Genomic DNA, 7,126 nt, shown 5'->3' with positions numbered 1-7,126 from the left:
ACCATGCATCTTCCACGTATCTCCAACCGATAACCCACGTGTTATCAATTTCCTCTTGCCATTAACCTCGATCATATCGAACCCTCTCCTACGTACCCCCTACAACTTCAGTCTCCCATTAGGCCACTACTGATCAGAAATTCTAATGGGTAGCACTGCAATCAGCAAGCATCTGGTTCGTCTTCCTCAATATCGTGGTGGGAGGGCGCAGCAGCATCATCAGGTGCAGGTGCCGAAAGGGTGCTTAGCTGTGAATGTCGGTGAAGCAGGCGGTGAGCAACAAAGATTTGTGGTTCCAATTATCTGTTTTAACCACCCGCTCTTCATGCAGCTGTTGAAGGAGGCCGAAGAAGAGTATGGGTTCGAACAGAAAGGCACCATCACCATACCTTGTAACGTCCACCACTTTCTTACTGTCATCAGCCGCATCATCCACCACCACCACCACCAACAATATTGGTGCTTTAGGGTTTAATTTGAGCTGAGTATCTCTGCTATCACTGATCTTGTGGTTGTATTAACATGTACAATACATCTTTCCAAGCAGTTTTAGTTATTCTACAAACAAATGGGTTCTTAGCTTGTGCAGATTATTATCTAGAATTTTGTGTTGTCGTTTTTGTTCCAGACAACTACTCATCACAGAGAAATGGTTCCACTGTATGAGTGGCCTTCCAAGTGGTCTCTTTAAATAAATAATTAAATATTATAATAGAATTTCTATTAATACTTAATTAATTAATGCTATCGCTGTCAATATATAAGTTATATATTTCTAATCTTGCCATATCCAAAACGGATAAAAAGTATAGTAATAACTTCTGTCGAATCCAATTATTATTATTATTTTTTATTTCAAATAACTTATTTGGTGATAACTTTTGTTCAAAATAAATTGATGGATGGCGATGCGGTTGAAATTGGTAATGGGTTTTGCACGTACGGTTAGCTTGTTAAATATTTTGGAAGTTCAAGGGCTAATTTGCAAATACTAATAACAAGTAATGACTTTTTTTTTTCTTTGGCAATAATATATACATAATTAATGAAAGTTTAATTTAACTTTTTTTTTTTTTGAAACGATATGTTTTCTCTAGACTCTATGAGCATAGCAACTAGGTTTCACTTAATGATCTTTCCTCTTCTATGGCATCAGATTCTTGTTTGGTGGGTACTCTGGTTACCTTTTACCTTTTAAGGTTTTTGATTTCATGTTGTGAATTCTTCTAGTATGCCAGCTGTTAATAGGAGATACTTGCCAGGTGTTAATAGGAGATACTTCTGTGGTTATTGTCACGATTTGGTTTATTTGGAAATTCAGGAACAAACTAATTTTTGGAGGAAGAAGTATACGGGAGATTTACTTTTTGATAATGTAGTGTCCTTTTCTTATTTTTCGATTTGCAATAGGCGTAAGAATTAAAATGTTTTGGGGTCGTTAGTTGTGTAACTCCCATGTAGCTACTTTGTAATTTTTTTTTTTTCTTCTATTGTCTTATAGAATTTTAATATATCTCTGTTCTAAAAAAATTAGGTTTTACAAAAAAAAAAAAAAAAAAAAAATTGCTATGAAGACTATGAACAAAAGCAAAGTACTCTTATACACGTTTATTTAAAAACAATGGATGGATTTTTTTTTTTTTATAACATCTTATTTTCATTTGTTTTTATTATGGCATTGTATTATAATAAATCTATCCAATTATAATTAAGTCATTCATACAAAGTTGTTTAATTTTATTTTTTTTTGTAAACAATGCATTGAGATCAATATACATAACAAAATACTTAAAATAAGATCTACATTAAATTACATGTTTAAAAGAGAAATTAATGTGACTTCTTACTGTTGGGTTTTACTAAGAAAATAGTCTATAAAAAAAATTAGTTTAGCAACGAAAAGAATTTAAAATGAATAATTTTAAAACCGTTTTCACTCATCAATGATCATCTTGCAAAGCATGAAAATATTAAAACAATCATAGAAGAAAAAAAAAACACAACCTTTGAAGACTTGATTCTCATGGAAAATTAAAAGTTGATGAAGTGAAGCAAAAACTCCAAAATAAAAGCTCGCTATACTGTATCCAACAAGCAAGAATAAACCACTTCAAGATGCTAGTCTTCACTTGTATTAAACACTTCTTAATCCTTAACGAACTTATAACACTACTAGAAAATCTTAAATTACCTACGGCACAATCCGTAGGTATACGACTTTACCTACGGAATTGTGACGGAAAATGTGTCGTAGCATAATCGCCCGTGGGTAAATGTTAGCGACGGAATTGCGACAGATTACCTACGGAATACCGACGACACTTTTTCGTAGGTAATTTACCGACGGAATACCCACGAAGAGATATAGCGACGGATTTCCTATGGATTATTGACGACTCAAATTTTTCTACGGAATACCTACGGAAAGAAATAGCGACGGATCTCCTACAGATTATCAACAGGACCGCTTTGACTGACATTGACTTTGTTACCTACGGATTTCCGACGGAAAAAATTACCAACGGATTTTCCGTAGGTATTCCGTCACTAAAATGAGTACAAAAATTTTTTAAAAAAAAGGATTTTTTTTCTGCTTAAAATGCAGAAAAAAAAATCCAATACATTAAACTTATAAAAATAAACTATTATTTAACCACAAAACTATTAAACATTATAATAAACATTGTCGGTTATAACATTGTACTTTAGTACAATTCAATTAATTCTTGCCAAAATGAAGTAAAAATTCATTAAGTTAAACTACAAACGCCAAACACATTACTAAGTGTTTAACACATTATAAAAAAACATCATTTTTCAAAAATAAACATTACAATAAACGATATCATCTATACATTCAAAGTGTCAACTACTAAGTGTTTAACACATAAAAAATGAGAATCATTTGGTGGATTACCGGGTGGTTAATGAATTCTCACATAAAAGTCGCGAATTGTTTCTCAAGTTGTGTTTGTCTTGTTGCCTTGCAACACCCACACCTAGAAAAATGGTTAGTCAAACACATATAATTAGTAAATGTTGTCAAATTTTAAACCACAATAGGAGCAAATTTATTTATGGGGAAACATCCAAATGGTGAAAAAAATACAATGTTCATTGAAAAATAAACCCACAATCATATTTATACAGTTAAATACAGCAATGTACTTTTTTATTACAACATTATACTTTCATCTCTTCACCTTCCAACAATGTTTTATGTAAAAATTATCTTGTTGGATAGATTTCCAAAGTATAATGCTAGTAATGGATAAAATAAAAATAGGATGCAGGAAACAAACCGGATTTCAAAAAACACAGACCAGAGATAATAAATTCACACCAAAAATTAAAAATCAGGAACAATATTGTCAATGTATGCACAAAAATCAGAAACAAGCTTGGTTATCACAGATATCAGAACTCATCAACTATATGAATGTATGAATCATAATTATAGCTAAAAACAACCTCATAAATCATAATTTACACAAGTCAGCATGCTTATCACATAAATTATAGCTAAAAATCAGTCAAGTCACATAACAGCATGCTTATCACTGAAATTATAGCTAAAAAACACCTCATAAATCATAATTTACACAAGACCTGCTCATAAACCGTAATATACACAAGACCTGCATATAAATCATAATTTAGATAATCATCTCTATTGATTCATCAAAACAAGATCTTATTTCGTATTTACCATTGAGCCATTTTGTTTGAGATGAGGCAAGCTGGTGTATATTCTGGGATTTTATCAGGAGGAGGGATATCAGGGCGAACTGGGCCCCATTTGTTTCCATTAGCAAGAATCAAGAAGATTATAAAGAAATCAAGTGTAGACATGCAGATGATTTCAAGAGACTTGTGTTTTCAAAAGCATGTGAGCTTTTCATTGAAGAATTGACTAAAAGATCTCGGAATATGACCATTCAAGGAAATAGAAGAACCCTAAAATTGAAAACAAACAAATGTAATGAAATTGAAAAGGGGAATACCGTCCACAAGTCGAAGACAACTCATATGTGATACTTCAATGTCGCCTGAAGGAAATCAAAAAGAAGAATTAAGAGTAAAGATCCAGAGAGAGAGAGAAAGAGAAAGAGAAGAAATTGCATACGTGGAGATGGAACTGTCAAAGGAAGGTTGTGTGGCGGCGACGGGGCTGTGCGACAGCAACGAGGCTGTGCGACGGCGACGGGGCTGTGCGCCGGCGATGGAGCTGTACAAGTCACAGACGGGGGCGGTCAAGCCTGAGTTGTGGAAAAACAAGGAATAAAACACGCCAATCAGCAATGGCGAGGCGGCGTCGCTGGATTGGACGGAGGCGACGGTGTCACTGGCGAGGAGAAAGGCAGTCGGCGATTGTATGTAGATCGGAGAGGAATTGGAAGGTCTCTGGGGATCGACTTCGTAGTAGCGAAAGAAAAGAGGGAAAGCAGATAAGGAATTGGGATGATAGAGGAAACCTAGGAGGGAAATTAGAATTTTTCGTCAAATATCCCGCTAAAATGGATTAATGGATTAATGAGTGAGGACTTTTCAAGTTTTCATGGATAATAAAAATGGATAAAACTCAGATTATTTATCCTAATCTTTGAACAACTTTTATTGTTTTGAAAACCTTAATACGATTAATTGTATTATTATGTATATATTTTGTTTTCATATAATTCGATTTATAAAATTATAAAGCTTTAGTTATAGAGATAAAATTTGTGAATCAGGTTTGAAAAAAAACACAATACATATTATTTTTAGGTAAATCGCATAAAAATTATTATATTTTGACTTTTCTGATTTCAAAACTATTTTTTTGTTTAAATTAAAACATTGATTTTTCTAATTTGTTTTAATCTTGATCACTTAACTGGTTACGTGGTTGTTGCGTGACGTGGCACGCTAATTTGGCACTCCATGATGATGTGGCCCTATTGTGGAACTAATGAATTGTAGTGTGCGCTGACGTGGCATTGAGTGTCAAAACGGGAAAAAAGGGATCCCAATGATTCATCATTATAATAGAACAACATTTACCAAAGCAACGGAAAACCTGATGTTTATTTCATTGTCAGATAAATTGCTTACGAAGAATATATAGAATGATATTTAAGATCAACGTTATCTTGAATGTTAACTAAAAACCATCTTAAACCCAAAGACAATCCAAGGTTTCAGATCTCTCTCTCTCTCTCTCTCTCTCTCTCTCTCTCTCTCTCTCTCTCTCTCTCTCTCTCTCTCTCAGAAACACATACACGTACACAGACATACACATAGACATACATACACACATACACATACACATACATACATATAGACACACTTAGAAACACATACACATACACATCCACACATACATATAAACACACAGAGACACATACACCCATGCATACACATACACACATATATACATACATATACACACATAGACACACTTAGACACACATACACCCATACATACATATATACACATAAACACACTAAAACACACATACACCCATACATACACACATACACATAGACACATTTAGACACACCCACACATGCGTACACACATACATGTGTTTATGTGTGAATGTATGTGAAAGGAGTAACGGTACGAAATGAGTAATAGATCGAAAGGTGCACATGACTATACACACATAGATATTAGGTATAACTTGGTGAAAGTATAGATAATCATGTCTAGTAGAAGTGCTAAAAAATGAAGCGAAAAAAACGACGTTCGGTGCCAAAAATGTCATAAATAAAGAAAATTCGTAGGTAATGACGTAACCGCCAGCCATCATGCGCATTCACGTCGCCATTAAAGACGGAGCGGCAGGTAAAGGGAAAACCAACACGTGTAGGCTAATCAAGTCCAGAACGCCGTAACTAGCGCTGCAACGCTACGGCTACCGGACTGGGGGACTTGATGACGTACCTAAGACGGCACGACAGAATCGCGTCTAGCTAAAGAGCCTAGCGCCATAGCGGGCTCAGCGCCCGCCAGCACTCCCGGGAAAAGAATGCCTAGGCGAGGGGCTCGCGCCCGCCAAGAGGCATTTCTGTTGTCCCGACTAAAAGCTCGCGCCCGCCAAGGGACACTCTTAGCTCCAAGACAAAAGATATGGTCAGGAGACAGACAGTAGCATCAGGCCAATGAGAGCACCCTGAAGGTTGAAGGCACATGACCCTCCAATCAGCGCCCCTGATCTTGTCTCCTCAAAAGCGATCTTGTCTAGTACGGACTGGGCAAGAGCGCTAAGTATAAAAGGATACGCTCTCAGACTCAAGAGGTAAGCTATTCTCTCTCAGAAAGACACCCAAAAAACCCTAGAAACCCTCTAACTTGACCGTCGGAGCGTTCTTTCAGGAGCACCCTCCCGGGAACGGCTGACGGCCCTTTCTTCTTTGTGATCTTGCAGAGACGGCGGAGATTTTAGCTGTGTAACACCAATCGAGCCAACTTCAAGGTCGCATCAACGTATATTCATATACACATATATACATACATTCATGTATGTATGTATGTATGTGTATATGTGTATGTATGCGCACGTAGACACAGACATACATACACATACACATAGACACACATAGACCCATACATACGTACAAACATACACATACACATAGACATAGACATACCGTTGGACCTTTGTAAGTCCGAAAGCTCTTGGGTTGGGTAGCATGCATAGGATCCATAAGGTTAGTAACTTTACAGTTGGACCTTTGCCCTCATTTTCCTTTATTTTGACCTAGGATGGGTATAGGACATGCATGGAGCATGGTCGAGTTGTGTGGATGTATGTACATGTGTGTATGTGTATGTGTTAATGTAAGTGTATGTGTGAATGTATGTGTATGTGTGAATGTGTGAATATATGTGTATGTATATATATATATATATATATATATATATATATATGTGTGTATCTGTCTATAGGTATGTGTGAATGTATGTGTATGTGTATGTATGTATGAGAATCTTATATATGTATTTGTGTGTATGTGAATGTTGTGTATGTGTATGCGTGTATGTGTTTATGTGTGAATGTATGTGAAAGGAGCAACGGTGCGAAAGGAGTAATAGATCGAAAGGTGCACATGGCTATACGCACATAGATATTAGGTATAA

General features: G+C 35.7%; 1 long non-coding RNA gene across 1 annotated transcript; it reads right to left on the bottom strand.

Moving 5' to 3' along the window:
• Window positions 1-2,797: 2,797 nt before the first annotated feature.
• On the bottom strand, window positions 2,798-4,419 carry LOC145109778 (uncharacterized). Its single transcript, XR_013709199.1, has 3 exons — window positions 4,127-4,419; window positions 4,005-4,049; window positions 2,798-2,999 (listed from the first exon to the last, which is right to left on the bottom strand). It is a non-coding gene; the product is annotated as an uncharacterized LOC145109778 (long non-coding RNA).
• Between the last annotated feature and the right edge of the window lie 2,707 nt (window positions 4,420-7,126).

Source organism: Lactuca virosa, chromosome 4 (genome assembly GCF_052849685.1).
Source record: "Lactuca virosa cultivar CGN04683 chromosome 4, Lactuca_virosa_CGN04683_v6, whole genome shotgun sequence".
Taxonomy (NCBI): Eukaryota; Viridiplantae; Streptophyta; class Magnoliopsida; order Asterales; family Asteraceae; genus Lactuca; species Lactuca virosa.
The sequence above is the reverse complement of the archived record's forward strand: the minus strand, read 5'-3'. Positions and strand labels throughout refer to the sequence as shown.